A 23,272-nucleotide genomic window follows, 5' to 3' on the forward strand; every position below is an offset into this window, starting at 1 on the left:
CTGGGGCTAAGTCCCTGATTCCCGGACAGGGTCCCTCCTGCTCTCATCCCTTGTGCTTTGCCAGGCATCATTCCCGACGGCCGTGTCCGCCGCTGTTTCAGCACCACGGAGGAGGACAGCGTTAACCCCGACACCCTTTTTTTTTTTTTTAAATAAATTTATTTATTTGTTTTTGGCTGTGTTGGGTCTTCGTTGCTGCACACAGGCTTTCTCTAGTTGTGGTGAGCGGGGACTACTCTTTGTTGCGGTGCGCGGGTTTCTCATTGCGGTGGCTTCTCTCGTGGAGCACGGGCTCCAGGCGCGCGGGCTTCAGTAGCTGTGGCCCGCGGGCTCAGTAGTTGTGGCTTACGGGCTCTAGAGCACAGGCTCAGTAGTTGTGGTGCACGGGATTAGTTGCTCCGCGGCATGTGGGATCTTCCCGGACCAGGGGTCGAACCCGTGTCCCCTGCATTGGCAGGCGGATTCTCAACCACTGCGCCACAAGGGAAGCCCCACGGACACCCATCTTTTCAAGCTCACCGACCGCACCTCCGCGGGCTCTTAGATGGGCAGGTTCAGCACCAAGGACTGACCTTCTGATTTCCTCCCTCGCCCCTGCCGAATGGGAGTCAGCGCCTGAGACGGCCCACATCCGTCTCCAGACCACACACAGGTGGATCCCGCATTGTGGACAGCACCCCAACTTTGAGAATGAAGTTAGAGCCCGAAGGACAGCTTCTCCCTCCACCCCTCCACCCCTGTCTTTACTCCGTCCTGCACACCCCTTTACAATAGTATGGCGGGCAGCACACCAGTTGGGGCCTGTGGTCACCAGCAACAATACAGTTTATTTGAAACTATGCTCAGCACCCTGAAGTGTCGCGCACTTACAAATACTGTTTCTGCACAACTGACAGCCCTCACAGGACCGATGGCGCGGCACTGCCTTCAGCACGGCAGAAGGACGAAACCCCGTCCTAGCTCATTCCCGCCCATATTATCTGGAGGAAGTGGCCTTTTATTTATTTATTTATTGCCTGATTAATTTACTTCTCACTTCCTTCCCACTCAGAGGTGGTATTTAGGCTATCCTGGGTTGACCAGCTGTCTTGGGTACGAAGTATTTCCTCATTCATTAATTCGATTGACTCTCACTCCCAGTGAAATGGGCTTCATTGCCCCCACTATAAAGATGGAGAAACTGAGAATCTTCAAGAACACATAGCAGGGACTTCCCTGGTGGTCTAGTGGTAAAGAATCTGCCTTACAATTCAGGGAACGTGGGTTTGATCCCTGGTCAGGGAACTAAGATCCCACATGCAGCAGGGCAACTAAGGCCACCTGCCACAACTACTGAGCTCGCCTGCCTCAACTAGAACCCGCGCCACAAACTACAGAGCCCACGCGCTCTGGAACCCACGTGCCACAGCTACAGAGCGCATGCGCCCTGGAGCCTGCGCACAACAGCCAGAGAGAGAAAACCCGCAGGCCACAACAAGAGAGAAGCCTGCACGCCACAACCAAAGATCCCGCATGCCTCGACGAAGGTCCCACGCGCTGCAGCTAAGACCCGACACAGCCAAAAATTTTAAAAATAAATAATAAATAAATAAATCGTCAAAAAAAAATTGATCACATAACAGCACCAGGAGTGGAACCCAGGATTCTTTCAATCCCAGGCTGAAGCCTCTCCAGGAGAATGTAATGGCAGAAATGGGGCCCAAACCCAGGGCTTTCTCCTCTTAAACCTCAGATTGGAGGGAAGGGGGCAGAGGCAAGGGGACAGGGAGAGATCGGAGACTAGAAGAGACAGGAGAAAACAAGAGACTCTGCTTGTGGGCTGCAGAGGAACGAGGTCAGGGTGGGACAGCAACTCTGCCACTAACCCACTGACTGACCTTGAGGAATCCTTTTTTCTCATAGTCTGGGACAGGGTTAAACTCTGTAACCTCTGAGGTTCCTTCAAGGACAGACCTCCAGGGATTTAATGAGTTTGAAAAGGCTCATGCTGTAATAGCTCTGCTCAAAACCCTCTAATGGCCTTGTTTATCACAGAAATCTTGACGTCTCTGGTTTGCATTCAAGGTCCCAGCCTCACCTCCTGCACATGCCAGACATCATTCGCCCCATGTTCTCTCCCTGAACATGCCCTAGCTTCATCCCGTCCTTACCCTTCTCAGTGCTTCCCCCTCCAGATGCATGCCTTCCCCTCCATCTAGCTGAGTCTTCCATTGGCCAAGGTCCAGTCTGCATCCCCCACAGGAAGAAATGCCTGCTGCCTTCTCCCGATCTCTGAGCCTCTGTTGGCCCATTACTGTCTACCCAGCGCTGTGCTAAGAACTTTACTTATCCCACTTAATCCTCAGAACTACCAAGCCCTATAGGGTAGAATAGTGTGGTTATAAGTATGGGCTCTCATTTTGAATCCTGCCAACTGCTAGCTGTGTGACCTTAGATAAGTTACTTAACTTTTCTGTGCCTGAGCTTCCTTATCTGTAAACTAAAGATAATACCTCCATCACAAGATTATTGTGAGGATTAAATGACTTGCTATATGGAAATCACTTAGAACATTGCCTAGCACATAGTAAATAGTAATACACAGTAAATACATAGCCATATACATGTTGGCTATTATTATTACTGTTATTATTATTTACAGATTAGTAAACAGATGCTCTGAGAGGTTAAGTATCTTCCCCACTGTCTCACAAGATAGTGGTAGAGCCGTGATATGTTTGACTCCAGAGCCGATGCTCTTGGCATAATACCTAAGCACATCTAGTTCAACCCACCCAGCTTAGGAAACTAAGACCCAGAGAGGATGAGTGAGTTCCTCAGTCACAGAGCCAACCATGACAGAACTAGATCCAGGACCTCTGACTCCCAGCTCAGGGCTCTCCCAAAATACCCAGTCCCATTTGTATTTCTTACAGCACCTAAAATGTACTTTACAGTTTATGAATCACATTTACATCCATGTCTCATATAATTCACGCAACAACCCCTGAGGCCGCTATTATTTTCTATTTATTTATTTAATTAATTTATTTTATTTCTGGCTGCATTGGGTCTTCGTTCCTGTGTGCGTGTTTTCTCTAGTTGCAGCGAGCAGGGGCTACTCTTCTTTGTGGTGCATGGGCCTCTCATTACGGCTTCTCTTGTTGTGGAGCACAGGCTCTAGGTGCTTTGCGGGCTCAGTAGTTGTGGCTTGTGGGCTGTAGAGCACAGGCTCAGTAGTTGTGGTACACGGGCTTAGTTGCTCCACGGCATGCGGAATCTTCCTGGACCGGGGCTTGAACCCGTGTCCCCAGCATTGGCAGGCGGATTCGTAACCACTAAGCCACCAGGGAAGCCCGAGGCCACTATTATTACCTTCCTTCTTTTACACATAGGAAACTGAAGCTCAGAGAGATGAAGTAACCTGTTCAACACGGCACAGGGAAGCAGGGCAAAAGCTGGATGTGAAAGGACTAATCCTCAGCCCATATTTCTCCTCTGTGTAATTCTGCCTCTTTTCTGCTTTGCGATCCAAGTGCAAACAGCAGACACTGTGGGAGCTAAGAGCTTAGTGGAGGCACAAGGTAAACAAAAACTATTCCAGGAAATAGTCTCTAGGAATTCACCAGGGCAGGTGGCTGCTGTCACTCATTTCACTCTGGGAACACTCTAGGAGATAGTGAGCTTCCCATCCCTGGAGGCAATTAAACAAGCATCTAGTGATCACGTGGATGCCAAGAGGCAAATATCACTGTTATTTCCATGACCCAAATGAGGCTCAGAAGGTGAAATCATGTTAAGGATTTCAGTCAAGAAAGACGATCTTTTAAAACTTCCCCTCAAGCAGGGGATCTCGCACTGTCCCTTGCCTCTGACCCAAGCTCCCTGGAGAGTCCCCAGCCTCCCCTTGACCCAGGGAGGCCAGCCTCCCTTTCCTCCTTGAGAGGTGTCACTTGAGCATCATGGCTTTGTCAGTGGTAACAGCCATAAGATTTGTCCTTTTAATCCAGAATCAATAGCAAATTCCATTTAAAAATAAATTAAACCAGGCATTGGGAATCACTCACCACGTGGGCCAGGGCGCTATACAGCACCGTCTAAATGGCCCCCTTCTGCTCATCTATCAATGCCAAGAGGGGGGAAATACCTAAGCTGCCTGATTCATGGAGAAACTACCTGAATGTATCATCTCCTAACAATGAGCAACTGAGCCCCGAGTTGCCCCTTTTAACACACCAATAACATGGGCAGCGCGGCTTCGTGAGAGCTTATCGGAGACCCCACGGTCGCTGGCTGGGAGGGAGCCCATTTATAAGGGGGAACAATGGCTTCAGTGTGTAACTGCCTAATTTCCAGAATGCATTACTGAGCTCAGAGGAGCAATGGAATTCTATTAAACTCTTATCTGTCATGGGAGGGTATGAAACCTGCGGGGAAATCCAGACTTAGCAGAGACATGCCCAGAAAGGACTAGGGCTGACCCTGGGAGGTGGTGAGCAAACCCAGAGGGGAAGAGGGGGCAGGCGGGGCCCTGCATGGGTAAAAATATGTGCATTAATAGAGCTCTGGTTTCCAGCGATTATGTTTACATCAGCGAATAAAACTTGGCAATAAAACATCAGAGCTGTGTCTCAGACAGCATTTCCTTTTACAGCCTGATGTATTTCACTCATTATAACAGGAGGCAAGGAGCTTGAGGTGTTCCCATTTCTCCCCCTTTAATTAAATTTCCTAAATTACTGCCCAAAATTTGGATAAAGCAAAAGACTTACAGCTCTCCTAATCTCCATCACGGCTCCCATCCCATCATTGTGGTGGCCCTGACTGTACCAGGATCCAATATTATTAAACTGAAATACTGTGGGCATTGCCTGCCTGGGCTCTGGTTTGTAAAAGGAGATGCAGCCTCAGGAGAAAAATTGGCCCAGGCTCAGAAAAGAGGCCTGGGTTCTGGGACTGACTTTGCTATCATCTTGCTGTGTGACCTTGGGCAAGTTACTTCCCCTCTTTGGGCTCGATGAGTTCCCTTTTTCTGCAAACATTCATCTGGAGGCTTTTAGAGTTGATTGGGGTCTGGGGTACCCTTTTGAATGCACACTGGGGTGACTTAGGGAGCTTTAAAAAACTAATAATGTTCAGACCACACCCCAGAGATTCTGACCCAACTGCTTTGGGTGAGGCTAGGCCTGGTATCAGGCTTTTTCGAAATTCCCCAGGTGATCCCAGTGCACAGCTGGGGTTGAGCACCACTGGCCTAGACACAGAGTTATGAGATGTTAGTGGACTTCAGACTCTCTGGGGAGGCTGGTTGTGTCTGCAGAGTCCCAGGCCCCACTCCTGGGGGTCTCTTCCAGTATGGCTGGGGGAGATATCAGGGAATCTGCCGGCTTACCAAGCTCTCAGGTGTACCTCGTGCAGGGATCCAGTGGGCCACAGTGAGGACCCCGACAGGATGGGAGGACAGGGGCTCCTCCTCTTCTGGTCCTTGAATTGGGTCCAGCCAGCCTCTTGGGGCAAGGAGGCCACCAGCTCTCATGTGCGGTGCAGCACAGAGGGCAGAGCTGTGACCCCCCTCCCACCCAGGTCTGGGACGCTCTTCTCCTCTGATGACTGATTTCTTTATCCGTTCTCCCACAAGCTGGGCAGGAGCCGTGAGTGCCCTCTACAGTCAGGCCATGTCTCTGTCACGTGAGCCTCCAGGTTTCCTTCTGCCCAGGTGGCTCACCCATGATGCAGACCCAGATCCTCCCATCTTCGTGGATTCTGAAACTTCATCTGCACTCTGCCTCCCTCAGAACTCATGGGCCAATTAGGAAGCCCCTAGCTAGGCTGAGGGCCATGCCCTGGCCAGAAGCCAGGGACAGGGGGAGGTCATCCAGGCTGGCCCCTGTCCCTTTTAGGCTGAGTAACCCCATGAAGACCTGTGGGGCCACTCTGAGGTTTTCTTTCTGGATTGCAGCCTGGGTGGACCACGTAAAGTGAAGACATCATCTAAAACCTAGAATTTAAAAATAACTCTGTTTTTTTAACAGAGAAGGGTCATCAAGGATCAACCACGGTTGCCCCATTGTATAGATGGGGAAACTGAGGACCAGAGAGGGGTGAGGACAAGCCTAGAGTCTCACAGGGAGGAAATGGCAGAGCCAGGCCAAGGACCCAGGTCTCCTGACTCCAGCTGGAGTCTTCCCTCCACATGTCGTGAGGAGAGCAGACAGAACCCATCATCAACTTTGCAGCCAGGCAGCTACTCCAGAGGCATCCCACTCTGGGGTTTCCCAACGCGGGCACCTGTCTGAGGTCCAGAGAACCCCCCAGGCCTTGGCTCTCAGGTTTGAACCCAAGCCCATAAATTGCAGTCTACCAAGGCCAGTGAAACGTGCACGAGCTGTGTATTTGTGTTGTCCCAGCAAGGAGCCTAACGATAAGCCCCATCAAGGGCAATTAACTGCATCAGAAAGACGGGGTTCCTAGGGCCCTTCACCCTGCCAACGGGTGCTTATTAAACACGACAGGACAGCAGGGTCTCTGCCAATTTCGAGGCTCTGCTTGTGGGAGTGTTTTTAAAATCCTGAAATGACGTTAATGGTGTGGTTAATGCCAGTCTAAATATTCCATGGCTGTGAGTAATTAGCTAGACCAACACTGTCCAGTAGAAATCAAATGCGAGCCTGCATGTGTAATTTAAATTTTTCGGGAATTCCCTGGTGGCCCAGTGGCTAGGATTCCTCGCTTTCACTGCCGAGGGCCCGGTTCAATCCCTGGTTGGGGAACTAAGATTCTGTAAGCCACGTGGCGCAGCCAAAAAAATAAATAAATAAAAATAGCTTCTAGGGGCTTCCCTGGTGGCGCAGTGGTTGAGAGTCCGCCTGCCGATGCAGGGGACACGGGTTCGTGCCCCGGTCCGGGAAGATCCCACATGCCGCGGAGCGGCTGGGCCCGTGAGCCATGGCCGCTGAGCCTGCGTGTCCGGAGCCTGTGCTCCGCAACAGAAGAGGCCACAACAGTGAGAGGCCCGCGTACCGCAAAAAAAAAAAAAAAAAAAAAAAAAGCTTCTAGTAGCCACAATAAAGAAAAGTAAAAAGAAACAGGTGAAGTTAATTTAATAATATATTTGATGTAACCCCCAAATATTGTCATTTCAACACATAATCAATATAAAACATTATTCATGAGCTATTTTACATTCCTTTTATGTATAAGTCATCAGAATCTGGTGTGTATCTCACACTGATGGCACATCTCAATTCGGACTGGCCGCATTTCCAGTGTTCGGTAGCCACACGTGGTTCTTGACTACCCTAGCAGACAACAAGGAGCTGAACCACTCCAGGGGGAGGCTGGGGTGTCTCCACAGACCCCACACAGAGGGAGGGAACAGGAACCTAGTGAGCACATACTATATGCCAGGCACTGGGACTGATGTCACTAAATCCCCACGACGAATCTGGAATGTAGGTGGTGTTCACCCTATCTTATAGCTGGGACAACGGAGGCTCAGAGAGGTGAAGTGACTGGGCTGAAGTCACACAGTGGCTGGGACTAAGGTCCGCTGCCCGAGACTTCTGCTGAGGCTCAGTGAGGTGGCCTGACATGAGCCTGAATCCTCAGGAGTTATTTCCCTCTCGTTTCCCCCTCAAACATCTCTTTGAGATTTCTGGCTGCCGAGCAAAGGGAGCCTGTGGAAGGGGTTTGGCCAGCCTCGTCCTGAGCTTTGGAGAGGGAGCAGGGCACCAGCGCCAGGGTGGCAGCAACGACAGAACCCGTATCACGATTTAAATTAACTAATTAGTTGTACAACTAGCTGTTTAGTGTCTGTCTCCCCTCATCGACTGTGAGCTCTTATAAGGAAAAAACAGTGTGATCTTTATTCCCCACTATATCATCAAGGCCAAACAGCCTGCCCCAGCCAGCTGCACCTGGTAGGCTCTGAGTGCGCTTCTTCTGCAACCTCCTCCATCACAAGGAGCTCCAGGGGAGGCTCCTTCCACCTCTGAAGGGCATGATCTGTTTGAAAAGGCAGCCCCAGGCCTGGGCTCAAGCTCCTGCGGGGCAGTTTACTTACATGTGGCTTTGGACAAGTCACTTCAGCCTCCTGAATCTCAATTTCCTCACCTGTAAAATGGGAATAAAAGAGCCCATTTCATGGGGTTGTTTTAGGACCAGAGGGAAAGGCACATGGGACGCACTTTGTTCTCTGCTGTGTCTGTGTCAGTTACCACTGGTGCCTTTATTAATATCATGGGACTTACATCACAACCACAGGCGGGCCCTCGGTGGACTCTCTGGGCCAGAGAAGAGGGCTCTGTGCCTCTTAGATGTTTGAAGACAGGGACCAGGCCCGCATGTTTTCTCGTCTGTGCCCAGGTGTCCCCAGCCCCCTCTACTGCCTGAGTGCCTTTGCTCGTTTTCTTTCCTTCTTTCCTTTCAAGTGCGTCTGGAGTGCCTGCCATGTGCTCTGTACCAGAGCTAGACCTGAGGGGTCCCGAGGCTGGTGACTCTCTTCACAGTGCGCATCTTGTCACTCAGGCCGAGACCGGGTGCTCACCACACCTCACAGGACCCACCATGATCTGGGCCCGTCACTCGTCACCTCTCTGCCCTTATCTTCCTTGCTGTCCCCTCGCCTCCCCTGCTCCAGTCACACTGGCCTCCTTGCTGCTCCTCAAATATTCCAGGAACACTCCTGCCTCAGGACCTTTGCATTTGATGTTCGTGTTCCGCGGAACACGCGGTCCTTTCAGACCCCCAGCCTCTGATCAAATGTTGTCCTGACCATGTAATAGAACACTGCGGTCCCCGCCCCTCTGAAGCCCCTTACATTTCTGTTTTTCTGAACTCTGACCGTTATCTGCCACACTGCGTGTTTATTTCTTGACTCTCTGTTGCCCTCACTACAATGGAAGCCCCATGAGAACAAGGGCAGTGGCTGTCTCGTTCTCCAGCCTGGATCCTGGCACAGAGTGGGTGCTCAAGAACTAACTATTGAATGAACACACAAATGTGGTTTTTGAAACTTGCTTGTGCCGGTCTCCCCCGGGGACTGGGATGTCCTCGAGGGAGGGGCCGAGCTGGTTTTGCTCATCACTTCGCTCCTGCAGGGCCAAGCACACAGTGGGCCCTCAGCTGCTACTGGCCGTGTGGAACTGGACACACCACACTCCGGGAAGGGTTATGACTTCTGTGTTACCATGACTGGCAGCCGTCGTTTGCTGAGGGTCTGGAATGTGCCAGGTCATACGTCAAGCGCTTACCTGTTTTTTCATTAAATCCTCACAACACTGAAAGGTAGATATTTCGTGCCCATTTTACAGATGAGGAAACTGAGTCCCGAGAGGTACCCAAGGTCTTCTAGCTGGCAAGTGCAGATCCGGGGTCCAGCTTGGCTCTTCCTGACTCCAAATAGGAAATAACACTCCCTGCGTTGGCCCCTCTGGGCACTGAGCTGAGTGCGATGTTCACTGTCCTCCTCGCAGCCACAGTGGCCCCATGAGGTCCCACCACTGACATCCTTGTTTAATGATGAGCAGCCTGAGACTTAGAGGGATCAGACGTGTGCTGAAGATGACACAGCTTGTGGCCACCGGGTGACCTGTCTCTAGGGCCTGAGCTCTTAATCGCAAGAAGGGTGTTGTTTGGGGCCAAAATCTCTGTTGACTGGAGGGGAGAGGGTCAGCCTGGCCCACTCCTGATGATGTTGGGATTTTGTCCCCCATCAGGTGGACCTGGGAGTCAGGCACGCCAGGCCCTAATCAGGCCCTCTTCCCCTGCATTCTAAGTCACCCCTAGTAGCCATCCTCTCTCTGCACTACAGCTTTTCCCATCTCGAAAATGGGAGGGTATAGCTTGATCATCACTGCAGAGCCCTTCCAGCTCAATACCATAGAAGGAAATGAGGGATAATGACTTGACCAAGATATACAAGGTTTCCAACATAGATCTTTAGACACCTGGGCCATTGTTCTCCGCCCTGAAGAAAATGCCCTTTAAAGCCAGAGCTGTAGTGTTAAACCAAAGGAATGACATTCTAATGGTGAAATTTCAGGCAAGGTTGGGGGTAGGGACAAGTCTTGACCAACTTGACCCAAGCTGCTGGGCCTGGGTGGGGGGAGAGGGTTTTCCCCAGGGGTCCCTGCTGAAGTGAACACATCATCGGGCATCCTGGGTCTCTCATATTAATGATCTATTGGGAGAATCCGGATGGAGCTGCCGGGTAATTATATTTAAACAGCTGGAACTTGCTCCAGAGTTTCATACCACTTGCCAAGGCCTGTAAATCATGCCACAGCAGCTCAGGGAGGGGATAAATTCCCCTCTAATTCAGGAACACCTCCAGCTGTGATCTTGAATGCCGCACAGCCCCTTGGGGGTGTGTGTGGCTTTCAGAGCCTCCCCACCCCCAGGGGAAGGCAGCCTTCCAGGAGCAGAAGTAGGCGAGGGACACAGGAGGCTGAGCAGAAGCCCATGATCCTGGAGGTGCAGCCCTCCCACCCCCGCAAGAGAAACCTGGTTAAGAGCCACAGGGCAGCTTCAGAGGCTCTGAAGAGTTCCCAGGACTCTGTGCATGTTTTCGTTTTTCTGTCCATCCATCCATCCATCCAATTTTGATCATCTAGCCAATATCTCCTCTTTGCTAGTGCGGTGTGTGCAGTGGTGAAAGGTCACCCACTGGCTTCAAATCCCACCCTGCGTGACCTTGGGAGGGTCTCTTCACGTCTCTGAGCCTCAGTTTCCTCGTCTGTGTACCTCCCCTCCCCCAACCGTAGGGCTGTTGCAAGAGCAGATGAGACAGAATCTCAGCATTCATTTTACCAACAGGCACTGTGCCTATGGCTTTAAATATATCATCGCATTTAAACCACCCAGGGAGGGAGGCCAGGATTACCCCCATTTCACGATGGAGAAATGGAGACTGGAGGGGGTAAAGAAACCTGCCCAGAGCCACATGCTGACTTATTCTTGCTAACTTCTACCCACGTTCACCGCACTTTTCTTTCCATACTCCCGTCCACCCCTTTCCCCTAAACCCCACCTGTTTCAACACCCTTGAGGGTGGAGCTCCGAAGGGACACATTCTCACAACCCACGTGCAGGGCTGTGTGTAGCAGAACAAACACTGGGCTCGTTTGAAGCCAGACAGAGGCAGGCTTGAAGTTGGTCTCACTCCATCCCAGCTATGTGATCCTGAGAAAGCTACTCAACCTCTCTGGGCCTCAGATTCCTGATCTCTAGAGTGGAGATAGTGATCCCTATCTTACTGGGTTTCATAAAAATTAAGTGAGATAAGCATGAAAAGCCCTTCTTCAGCGCACAGTAGAGGCGCAATTAACGTTAGCTCTTGATTCGTCTGTCCTCACTCTCTCTAGGATAATCTATAGCTGTCAGGGTCTCTGGATGTCATCTTATTGCCCTACTTCATTGTACAGATGGGGAGACTGAGGCCCAGGGAAGGGCAGAGACTTCTGAGACCACACATCCCATGAATAGGGAGAAAGAGGCCTGCATCCGGGGCGCCACTCCCCTCCATCACAATCCTCCACCCTGTGCCCCACTGGCCATTCATGCCTGGAGGAAGCGGAAGCCCCAGCACTGACCAGGCTGGAAGGCCTGTGTCCTCAAGGAGGCCACCTCTGGCCATGGGTCAAGTGTGTGTCCTTTGGGCCCCCATTCCACCTTGGTCTCAGTGTCCAATATTCAATTGCTGTTCCTGCTTCCCTGGTCCCTGGAAAGGTAGTTTCTAAGGATCACTGTTCTTTTCTCCTGTGCTCCTGTCCCCTCAACCAGATGTGGTGTGCAAGGCCCCACTGCCTCTAAGCAGGGGCTCCGTCCCACTCCCCACACCCACCCCAATGAGGCTGGGAAGGCCCCGTTGATCTCTCAAGAGGCGGCTGGCTCTGGGTTTGGATCCCGACTCTGCCTCTTTTGGGCTGTGTGACCTTGGGCCCTTTCCCTCTCTGAGCCTCTGTTTCCTCATCTGAAAAATGGGAATAAAAACCAAGCTTAGCACATAGGATCGTTGTCTAGCTAAACACCCACCACTCATTGCAGCACCTGGTGGATGGTGGCTCAGGCTCAGGAAAGGTAGCTGTGAGGCCCGACTTCCCGTGTCGCTGGTCTGGTTCAGTGGACGTTCTCCCGAGGGGCTCAGCTCGGGTCTGGAGGAGTCTGAGGAGTGAGGAAAGCTGACAGTCAGGCCTCAAGGCCCTTGGGAGGCTTCCAGCTCCACTGATACCAGTAGGGTGAGGCCAGTGACCAGGCCACGTGGCCACTGATAGCATTGACAGGAGGGTACAGCCTAGAACAAGGGAAGGGATGGCCTGCCCTGCTCTGTCCAGCCCTGGTCTCCCCCCGCCTTCCCCCAACCCTCCCACCCCTTTTAAGAGGGACACTGACCCACTGGCAGGGAAGGGGGTGTCAGGGCCGGGCGGGCCTGCAGGACCGCATATTTTCACCTGGGTGAGTTCATCAGCCTCTGGGGGACTCAAGTCTGGCTCTGGTTCTGGTCAGCCCTCCGGTATTCCCCTGCCTAGAGCCCATCTCCTCTTGAATGGCTCTTCAAACCCAACACGCCCCATCCCCACCCGAAGTTCTATCTTTCCCCTCCAGTCTGGCTCTCATCTGGGCTTCCCATCTCAGGAGCGGCTCTCCTCCATCCACCTATCCTGTCCCTGAGATGGGATCCATGCCCAAGCCCCCTGCCCTGCCCCACCCCAGAGTGAACATCTCCTGATCAGCCTCAGCTTAGCACGTAGGGGGGCCTCGGTGAATCTCGCCGATTGAATGAGTGAGGGAAATAATGGATAAGTAAATGAAGAGCTGACTCTTTAGCCTGGGGAGCAAAAGATGTGGGGCACAGGGTGGGGGATGGTATTGCAGCCACAGGGGAGCCCGGGCCCTGCACTGACACCCCCTCACTGTGTCACTCTGGAGTTTTGCTCCCTCTCTGCACCTCAGTTTCCCCAGAAGAATGAGGCAGTTGGGTGAGGTGACCTCTAACGTGGAGGGTAGCAGGGGGTTATGAAGGAAGTGGGCAAGTGGCCGAGCTGGGGCCTGGAGGTAGGACTGGAGGGAGTTTGACCAGGTCCACATAAGGACAAATGTTCCCACAGTCAGAGCTGTCCTGCTGCTGGACCGGCTGCCTCATGAGGAAGTGAGCTCACCATTGCTGGAGGTATGTAAGCAGGGGGCGCTGTGGGGAAAGACCCCCGCACTGCCTGGGCAGTTGGACACATGACCAGGCACACAGCCTGGAATTGGGAAAGACACAGACTCTAGAGGTCAGTCTTAGCTCCATCCTTATTAGCTGTGTGACCTTGGGCAAGCTGGTTTAGCTCTGAATCTCCAAGGGCACCTAATCTAGACAACAGAGATACAGCCTTGACCTTGCAAGGTTTTGAGAAGCTGCACAGGGCCTGGAACCATGTAAGTGTTTGGTAAGTGCCAGCATCTTCCCCAGCCCAGCCTGCACATCGAGGATGCAACTTCTGGCCGTTCACAGGACAAACTAGCTGCTTCATTCCAAGCCCAGCAAGGGCCTGGGCCCCATTTACAGGGTCTCACGGAGTGCTCACCTGGGCCCTCGTGCCCAGGTGGCCCTGGCCTTGACCCTGGAGCCTAGGAGAAAGGGCAGCCTTGAGTGGGCCCCTCACCACGCTGGGTGCCCCCTCCAGATCCATGGGCCTGTGAGTTTTTTCCTCTACCCGCCTCTCCCGTCGCCTCCGTGCAGGGAGGCCCAACCTTTCCACGCCTCCCAATCACGGCAAACTGCCTCATCAATCATGTTCTCTCTAATTAACTTCTAATTTACCTCTTTAGTCAAATCTGTTTACAATCAGAGACAAGAAAACATGCAGCAGCTCCAGGTGCGGACGTGGGACCAGCTCCAGGGAGGTAGAGGATCAATCAGCCCTTGACCGGGGTGGGAGCCCAGTAAGGGGTCTACAAGGCAGGGGCAGGGGTACCACTTGGCCCAGTGCCCCGGCCCCCAGCAGCCTGGCATCCAACACCAGCGCCGCATCCCCCAGAGGGTTTTCCTGCTGGGGCCCCCAGCCGCAGATCGCCAGCCACCACCTGCCCTCCCCACCCTTGTGTTCCCCTCTCTCTGGTTTTTCTGCCTCACTAGGTGGGGAGCGCCCCATGGGCATGCATCCTGCCCCTCGCTGGCTGTGTGGCCTCAGAAAATGACTGGACAACTCTGAGCTTCTGTTTCCAGGTTTGCAAAGTAAGGGGTAAAGTCACATCACCCAACTTGCTGGCGGCAGCCTGGCCAGCCGTGCCTAGACACCGAGCTCCGGGTGGAAGGAACACAGGCCTTGTTTGTTTGGTTTTTGTTTCTGTATTTTGGATGTTTTAAATTAAAAAAAATTTGAACTAATGTCCAACTTACAGAAAAGTTGCAAGCATGGTATGTGATATGCTATTACCTCCAAATTTCAGTGTGCATTTTCTAAAACAAAGACATATTCTTACATAACCACAATATAACCACAGGGATAGGGACATTTGTGTGGAAATATCACTGTGTCTAATCTCAGCCAGGGCCTGAGTTTTAAGCCCACTGCATCACTTGCTGGCTGTGTGACTCCGGTCAAGCCACAGGGCCCCTCCTAGGCCCCGCTTCCACATATAAAGCAGGCGGTCAAGGTAACAATCTTATCTCTATCTTGCAGGGTTGCTGTCGGTGTGGATTCAACGAGTCGCTGGGTGATGGGTGGGAAGCAATGTGGTAGAGGGGGTGCGGGTACTGCCCCTCTCTCCGTGTTCAAGGTGGAAAGGGAGGCTAAGGGGGACCTGTAACCTGTTCTAGGTCACACGACATGAAGGCCAGAGTCAGAGCCCTGGAAGAGGCTGAACCCTGGGATGGGGGACCCAAGACTCAGACAGCCCAGTGACTTAGGCCCTTTGACCTACGTTAAGGTGGAAAGTAGGGAATTCCCTGGTGGTCCAGTGGCTAAGACTCAGCGCTTTCCCTGCTGGGGCTTGGGTTCCATCCCTGATCGGGGAACTAAGATCCCACAAGCCGCATGGCACAGCCAAAAAAAAAAAGGTAGAATGTGGACAGCAGGGAGGCAGTTGAGGGTTGATGATTATTAATGGTGCACCAATAATACTAACAGTAACCAATGAACGAGTCACCTTGGAGGAGGCCTCTCACGGGGGCTGCGGGAGATGGAGGGCGGAGTGAGGATGCCCTGACGGTGCACCAGGCCAGTACATGGGACTCTCGGAGAGGCCTGTGAGCCATCGAGGATGCGGGGGCCGATGGGGGGACACCTGCTTGGTCCTGGCTCCCAGCCTGTCTTCTCACAGGAGACCCCCTCCTCCTCATTCACATGTACACCCACTCAGGGGTTCATTCTGTTCACACTCGCTGTTCTCTCTGACTGGAACATTCCTCCAGCTCTGCCCTTGGCTGCCCTGCTCACCTTTCACGTCTCAGCTGGAACATCACCTCCTATGAAAGGCCCTCCAGAACCATCTTATCTCAAGTAGAACCTCGCCACTCCCATACAACACACTCTCTAATTTGCTCTTTTTTTAAAAAAATAAATTTATTTATTTATTTTTGGCGGCGTTGGGTCTTCGTTGCTGCACGCGGACTTTCTCTAGTTGTGGCGAGCGGGGGCTACTCTCCGTTGCAGTGTGCGGGCTTCTCACTGTGGTCGCTTCTCTTGCTGCAGAGCATGGGCTCTAGGCGTGCGGGCTTCAGTAGTTGTGGCACTCGGGCTCAGTAGTTATGGCTCACGGGCTCTAGAGCGCAGGCTCAGTAGTTGTGGCGCATGGGCTTAGTTGCTCCACGGCATGTGGGATCTTCCTGGACCAGGGCTTGAACCCGTATCCCCTGCATTGGCAGGCGGATTCTTAACCACTGCGCCACCAGGAAAGTCCCTCTAATTTGCTTTTTACCTCATTACCTTATTTTCTTCATCTCACCTATTTCTATCTGAAATTATATCACTTCATTCTTCTTTTGATTGGTTTAGCTTGCTCTGTGCCTGTCTCCTTCCACTCATGAGTTCCTTGAGAGCAGGGATCTTTGGGCTTCCCTGGTGGTCCAGTGGTTAAGACTTTCCGCTTCGACTGCAGGAGGCACAGATTCGGTCCCTGGTTGAGGAACTAAGATCCCACATGCTGTGTGGCCAAAAATAAATAAAAGAGTAGAGAGCTTTGTTTTGCTCCTTTCCATCTCCCCAGAGCCCGGCAGAAACACAAAGCTCAACAAATATGGTGGAATGAACTTTGAATTCACCTGTTCGTTAATATCTGCCTTGTGCCTGTCCATGTGGGGGATGCAGAAATGGAATTAGACCGATGTTCTGCCCTCACATGCTCACAATCCTGCCCAGTATGTAACTGCAGGATCTCAGCAAAGCCCAGCCCCCTGTACCTAACACTACTGAGGGGATAAAACCTCCTGGCGCAGCCCTCTTGGGGGGGGGTTGGCCAGACGAGGGGCAGTGCGCCTGGGGCAGCATCCAGACAGAGCCCTGGGTCCTGTCTAGGTCAGAGCACTGGGGCCAGGCCAGTGTGGGCTCCAGTCCAGCTCTGCCCAATCTCACCCGGCCCCGATGGCCCTGGCTGGAGACCTGAAATGACACCGGCTGTCCGTGAGGCTCTGAAGGAAGCTCTGAGAGGGGGAACGGCTCCAGTCCAGCGTGCACAAGCTCCCGTTTGTCTCTTTGTCTTTTGGGGTGTGTGTGTGTGAACCCCGGCTGGGGAGCTCCTTCCTCGGGAGCAGGCATCTTATTCAAGGACTGGGAGATGCATCCTGTCCGGAAGCCTCAGGGATGTGATGGCTTCGGGTGACGGAGAGGGCACCTCAGCTGTCTCCCTGCACTGTTTGTTCATATTTCTATTCCCTGCCTGTGTTCCTCGTTTCGGCCCATGTAAGTAGGTGTCCAGGGGTGTCTCTGATTCTGCTCCGATAGAATTTGCCTTGTTTAATCAGTAACAGGATGGCTGCCTCTGACAGCTGTTTTTCCCAGAAAAAACAATGCTATTAGGGATGGGGTGAGTTGGGAAGCAGCAAGAATGGGGCCTCTTGGCTTAAGTTCACCTTAGCCACAGATTTGTGGGCGACCCCGCTGCCTGTCACTTCCTGTCCCTGGACCTCAGTTTGCCCATCTGTAAAATGAGGGGAGTCAGACTCTGTGACCCCTCAGCTGGGACTTTGAGACGCAAGGGTTGGAGGTGGTGCCACAGTGGAGGGTGGGCTGAGTTCATGGAGCACCCTCACTTGGATGCCGGAGGAGAAGAGGCATTTAAACCCAAGGTGGCATTTTGATCGCTGTGTTCTTAATTGTAATTGCCATTTAATTAGATTAATGATAATTAATAATACTAATAATGTACTGTCCTTTGTCTGGGACAATGACATTGCAGACCCACCGTCCCAAAGTGGAGCTGGGCTGCATTGAACCTCTCTCCTCCTCTTCTCTCCCCCCCAACCCTCTTTCTCCAACTTTGTCTCCCTTTTCACCCGTGCTCGGCACACTGGGTTGTGACCATCGCTTGTCACGATGGTCTCCCTATTAGACCACAAAGTGCTCCAGAGAGCTGGGGACCGGTCCAGGCATCTCATGCCCCGCTCCACCCTGCAAAACATAGAGGAATCCTCCCAGAGAGGGGACTGATACCTACTGGATGGCAGGAAGAGTAAGTGGGCGGGTGTGTGGATGGATGGTTGGAAAGATGGATAAATGCATTAATGAATGGCTTTAGTCTCGGGCCAGGGAGGTGACAGTGCTATCCGACCCCCAGAGGGGACCCACCTCTGCTCTCAGCCCCCTTCTCCCTGACCGAGCCCGGCCCGCTAGAACTCCATAATAGCTCTCAGATACATCTCCTCCTCTCCATCCTCAAGGTCATGGCCCTGGCTGAAGCCACCAGCACGCTTGCCTAGACAGCAGTACCAGCCGCTGCCTAGCTCTCACAGCCTCCTGATCTACCCCTTTCTATCCATTATGTGCAAGACCGGCGCGTCTTTCGGACTCATATGCATATGTGACCTGCCTCTCTCTGGTTCAGAACACTTCCAGGGCCCCTCTGGGCCTTCCGAAAAGAGTACAAACGCTTGGCCTTGGCATTGGAGCATTCCTAATCTGGCTCCTGCCCACCTCCCTGTCGCCGTCTCTACTACTGCCCCGCCCACCTCCCTGCCCGCTGCTCTGGACACCCTGGAGCGGGCACACTTCCTCCAACACGCTTTCCCTCTCTGGGTCTTTGCCATGCTCTTCCCTCGGCAACCTCTCCCCTCCTGCTCCCTCCTCTCCACCCAATTCTCCACCCTTCACAGTTGAATTCAGATGCCACCTCCTCCACGAAGCCCTCCACGATGCCCCAGGGAGAATGAGCTACTCTGCTTGCCCACAAGTGTTTCTGTGGGTCTTTGAAAGTATCCTCCCCCTACTCCCCATTTGTTTTCCAGGTAGAATCCCCATTTCCCACAAGAATGTGGGGATGTATTTTATTAACCCTTCTTGGGCTTTGAGTTCAAGTCTCAGCTCTCACCCGTGATAGCCTGTGACCGTCCAGCCTCTTCCTCTTTCTGACACTTGATTTTCCCATCTATAAAACGGGGACAGCAGCTTGCCCTTCACAGGGCTGTGGTGACAACTAACTGGATTTGGGTCTGTAAGGTCCCCAGCTCAGAGCTGGACTCTTTCCTGCCTCCCCACCTCTGCCTGCTCATTTCTGTTCCTGGAAGCCCCTCCTGTCTTCTTACCTGCGGAATTTCCACTCTCCCTTTTATTCCTGGGCCAGAGCAGCCTGGGTGGCAGGCCCTGCGCTGGGCACAGCAGAGCAGAAATGGATGAAACGCGGCTCCAGGAAGTGGCGGGGACCCTCCCAGACACAATTCAGTTCAGATGTTCCCACTGCTTCCCACCCTGACTCAAGACGCTTTTGTGGCTGCCGCTCTGACCACTGTGAGCCCAGGCTGGGCGCCGGCCCCTCCCGACAGTAGGCCAGAGGGACAGGAGGGGAACAGATCCTGTCCCACACGGTGGCGCTTCCTCCATGCAGGCGGCCAGAGTCTCAGTCTCCACCCTTCACTCCATCATTCATCCTCTCATCCTCCCTCCCCTCAACCATTCCCTCCCTCCCTCCTTGACTCAGTCATTGTATTCCACGCATTTCTCTTCTCTGCGTAAAATCCTCCGATGGCTTCCCGTTGCATGCGGGAGACAATCCAAACTCCTTACTGTGGCTGACAAGGCCCTGTACGGTCTGGTCCCAGCCCTGCTCTGCAAACTCATCTCCTCCCGCTCTCCTCCTCATTCTCATGGCACATCTGGCCGTTCCTCAATAGGTAAACCACACTCCTGCCCCACGGCCTTTGCGCCTGCTATTTCCTCTGTCTAGAATCTTATTCCCAATTTCCCCTGGCAGCTGCTGTGTTCAGCAGTCCTGTCTCAACTCCAACATTACCTCCTCAGAAAGGCTGACCATCCAGACCAGAGGAGCTACCCTTCCTTCCAGTCACTCTTTTATTTTCTTTATAGCTCCCAAGCACCATCTCAGGCTGCCTTGCTGGTTTATCTCTTGCTTGTTTACTTCTGTCTCCCCTGCTTGGAAGGCAGCAGGGCAAGGAGCATGTCTGCCTGTTTGCTGTCTATTCCCACGGGGTCCAGCACAGAGTAAGTGCTCAGAAATTATTTGCTGAAGAAATGTTGCAGGAGCACCACCTGGGTGGCAGGCCCTGTGCTGGGCACAGCAGAGCAGAAATGGATGAAACGCGGCTCCCACCCTCAGTCAGTCCATAGGGCAGGTGGGGAGAAGGGGGCTCAGGGAAAGCTCACGGGGGGTCTGGGGAGGGCAGAGAGGGGGTGGGCGAGGCGCTGGCGGGGCTCAGGGCTGAGGGCAGAGTGTGTGGGGTTCTTGGCCCCTCTGCTTATCACGCTCTGGCTGATGGGGGTTATATCTGCCTCTGTCTCTCCCATGAGACTGGGAGTCCCCCAAGGGCAGGACCTGTGCTCCTGCTTCCCAGATAGGGAGCCAGTCTCAAGGAATGAGTAGGGTCAACAGGAGTTTGGGGAAGTGGGAAGTGGGGCAGGTTACAGAGAAGGAAGGGCATGGACAAGGGCCTGGGGTCGGGGACATCAGTGCGGGCTGTAAGCAGTGGCTGGACAGTAGCTCAGGCCCACACGTGGCACTTCGGTTCAATTCCCCAACCCCTTGAAGAGCACTTGTTGGGACTTCCCTGGTGGCGCAGTGGTTAAGAATCCACCTGCCAACCTAGAAAAATGGTACAGATGAACCGGTTTGCAGGACAGAAATAGAGACACAGATGTAGAGAACAAACGTATGGACACCAAGGGGGGAAGTGGTGGGTGGTGGTGCTGGGATGAATTGGGAGATTGGGATTGACATATATACACCAGTATGTATAAAATAGACAACTAATAAGAACCTGCTGTATAAAAAATAAATAAAATTAAATTAAAAAAAAATAAAAAGAATCCGTCTGCCAATGCAGGGGACACGGGTTCGAGCCCTGGTCCGGGAAGATCCCACATGTTGCGGAGCAACCAAGCCCATGCGCCACAACTACTGAGCCTGTGCTCTAGAGCCTGCGAGCCACAACTACTGAAGCCTATGCACCTAGAGCCCGTGCTCCGCAACAAGAGAAGCCACCGCAAGGAGAAGCTCACACATGGCAATGAAGAGTAGCCCCCGCTTGCCGCAACTAGAGAAAGTCTGCAAGCAGAAATGAAGACCCAAAGCAGCCAAAAAAAAAAAAAAAAAAAAAAAAGCACTTGTATAAAATACATTGCTCACTCTTTGTTCCTAAAGGACCTTCCTTGGCTTGGGTGTTCGCTGATGGATGGATTGATGCCCTCATGGGTTTTCTCCTTCATTCTGGAAGGTATAAACAAAGATGAGTCAGCTCCCAGTCCAGTGGGGAAGGTGAACAAGAACACCCAATAAGATAAGGATATCAGGGAGGATGATATGACCACTGATTAGCACATGATAGGTGCTCAAGCGCTTCCTGTGTATCAGCTTGTTGCTGGTCTAGACAGTGAGTAGTATTGTATAGTATGATCGCCCCATTTTATAGATGAGGAAACTGAGTTAGGCAGGTGAAGTGACTCACCCAGGGTCACACAGCTGGGGAGAAGCAGGATTAGATTTGAACCCAGGTAGCCTGTCTCCAGCATCCATGCCCTGTGTTCACTGCCCTTGTGGGTCCACGAGGCCAGCCTGGTGAAACTTGTTTGTGCATCTTTTAATCTTTCCCAATTACAGAGAGACTTTTGCTTGCAGCTGCTAAAAGCAAGAACCTGTCCTCAGGCCTTGCTCCCAAGAGGGCCGGAGCAAGGTTGGGGGTAGGGAGGAAGGCAGCTGGCACAGGCCATGTCCTGCCATGGCCACTTAATGAGCTTAACTGATAACCACAGGCCCAGGCAGGCTGCCGGCTGAGTCTGTTCATTTGGCCAGGCTTCCTGGCCTTACACCCACTGGCTGGGGGAGGGTGGCATTGGGGCCAAAGGAGGGGCCTGAGAATCTCCAGTTGTTTAAGTGCTGGCAGCCATGGCCAGCATCAGTGACACGGCTGTGTGACCTTGGGCAAATTCCTCGATCTCTCTGTACTTCCTTTTCTTATTTGTAAAATGGAGGTGAGCGTGGCACCTTGGAGGATGCTATAGGGATGCAGCAAGGTGCTGGGGACAGTGGCCTTCAGTTCAGGGACTACCCGGCATGTAGTAGGCACTCAGCAAAATTTCCACCCCAGTCCTTCAAAGGCCTCAAGAAAACAATCTCAGCCCTACCACGCTTGAATAAAGCAGAAAAAGCCTGTGGTGAGAGGCTGGAGAACTGGACTCTCATCTGGCTGTCTCTAACTGAAGGGGTGACCTGGACCCTAGCTCTCTCTGGGCCTCAGTGTTCTCATCTGCAAAATGGTATAACGATAGCTTCCACAACGCACGAATGTGGGGAGGATTCGAGGAGGCAGGCATTTCGCTGGCGCTATAATGTAGCTGGCACTAGGGTAGTTTTGGATGGCTGGCTCTGCAGATCCTGTGTGATTTTAGGACAGTCACCTACTTTCTTGGGGCCTCCGTTCTCTCATTTGTAAAACATCTGACCCCAAGTTCTGCTTCCCCCCAGCTCTGTCGTTCCAGGAGTTCAGCAGTGTTGATCACTGCTTCCTCTGAAACCCACCTAATCTGCTTTAGATGAGGAGAGAGTAAAGTCCTCGTGTCCAGGGGAGGGGGGAAAAGTGGGGGCCGGAATTTTTGTGCCCATTTCCCAGCTAAGGAGAATGAAGCCCCTGGATTTTAATGGCAAGACATATGTCCCTGCCCACTGCTCCCTCTTGTCTGTTCAAGCTGTGGGGCTGGCGCAGGGAAGGACCAGACTCCCCTGGGCCCCAGGAAGGCCTGGGGAGAGGGGTCTGGGTCTGGATTCTCCAGGGCGTGGGGCTGCGTCAGCTCAGAGTGGAGGCAGGGCCTGAGGGTGGGTGGGCACATTGATTGCAGCCATTCCTCTCTCCCTGCAGCGCCTGCTTCTGATGAAATTTTATGGCAGGTGGAAATGATATGACTCCGTCAGCCCTAAGAGCACTTCTATTTATTCATTAAAGATATTTGTTACTGAGCAGCCCTGTGGCGGCCCCACCTGACCCCTGCCGGGCCGTGAACTTGCTCCCACTCCTCAGTGCTGGAGGAAGCCTCCACAGGGAAGGGGGCCCCTCCCTATAGAGTGACCGGCTGGCTCTGCCTCAGCCACATCCCTAACCCCCTGTCTCTAACCCACTACCTCTTCCCGGTCCAAAGCGCCAGTATCTCCTCTTCTTGGGTCTCCTGCTTCCATGCTGGGCTCCACAGTGTGAGCTCCATCAAGCCGTCAAAGGGATCTTTTCAAAACCAGATCGCATCCCTTCCATGCTCAAAACCCCTCAGTGGCCCTCCAGGCCTGGCAAGACCTGGCCCCTGCCCACCTCTCTGGCCTTATCCTCCACCAGCCCTGCCTCACGCATGGGTCCAAAGTGGCTTCTTTCGGCTATTTTCTGGAGAATGACGGTGCTCTCTCTCTGCCTCAGGACTTTTGCACCTGTGCCTTTGCTTAGAACCCTCTTTCCAGCTCTTGGGCTGCCCAGCTCCTTGACATCATTCAGAGCTTAGCTCAAAGGCACCTCATTGAGGAGGACTTCGCAGACCACCCATCCTCAGGGTCCCCCATTAACTAGTCTCTATCATTTTGCACTGAGTTTGCTCCTTGACAGTAATCACTCTACGTATTTGTTTACTTGTTTATTGTCCTTCAGTCTGTCCCACGAGGACGAGGACGA

This window comes from Phocoena sinus, chromosome 15, assembly GCF_008692025.1.
Source record: "Phocoena sinus isolate mPhoSin1 chromosome 15, mPhoSin1.pri, whole genome shotgun sequence".
Classification (NCBI taxonomy): domain Eukaryota; kingdom Metazoa; phylum Chordata; class Mammalia; order Artiodactyla; family Phocoenidae; genus Phocoena; species Phocoena sinus.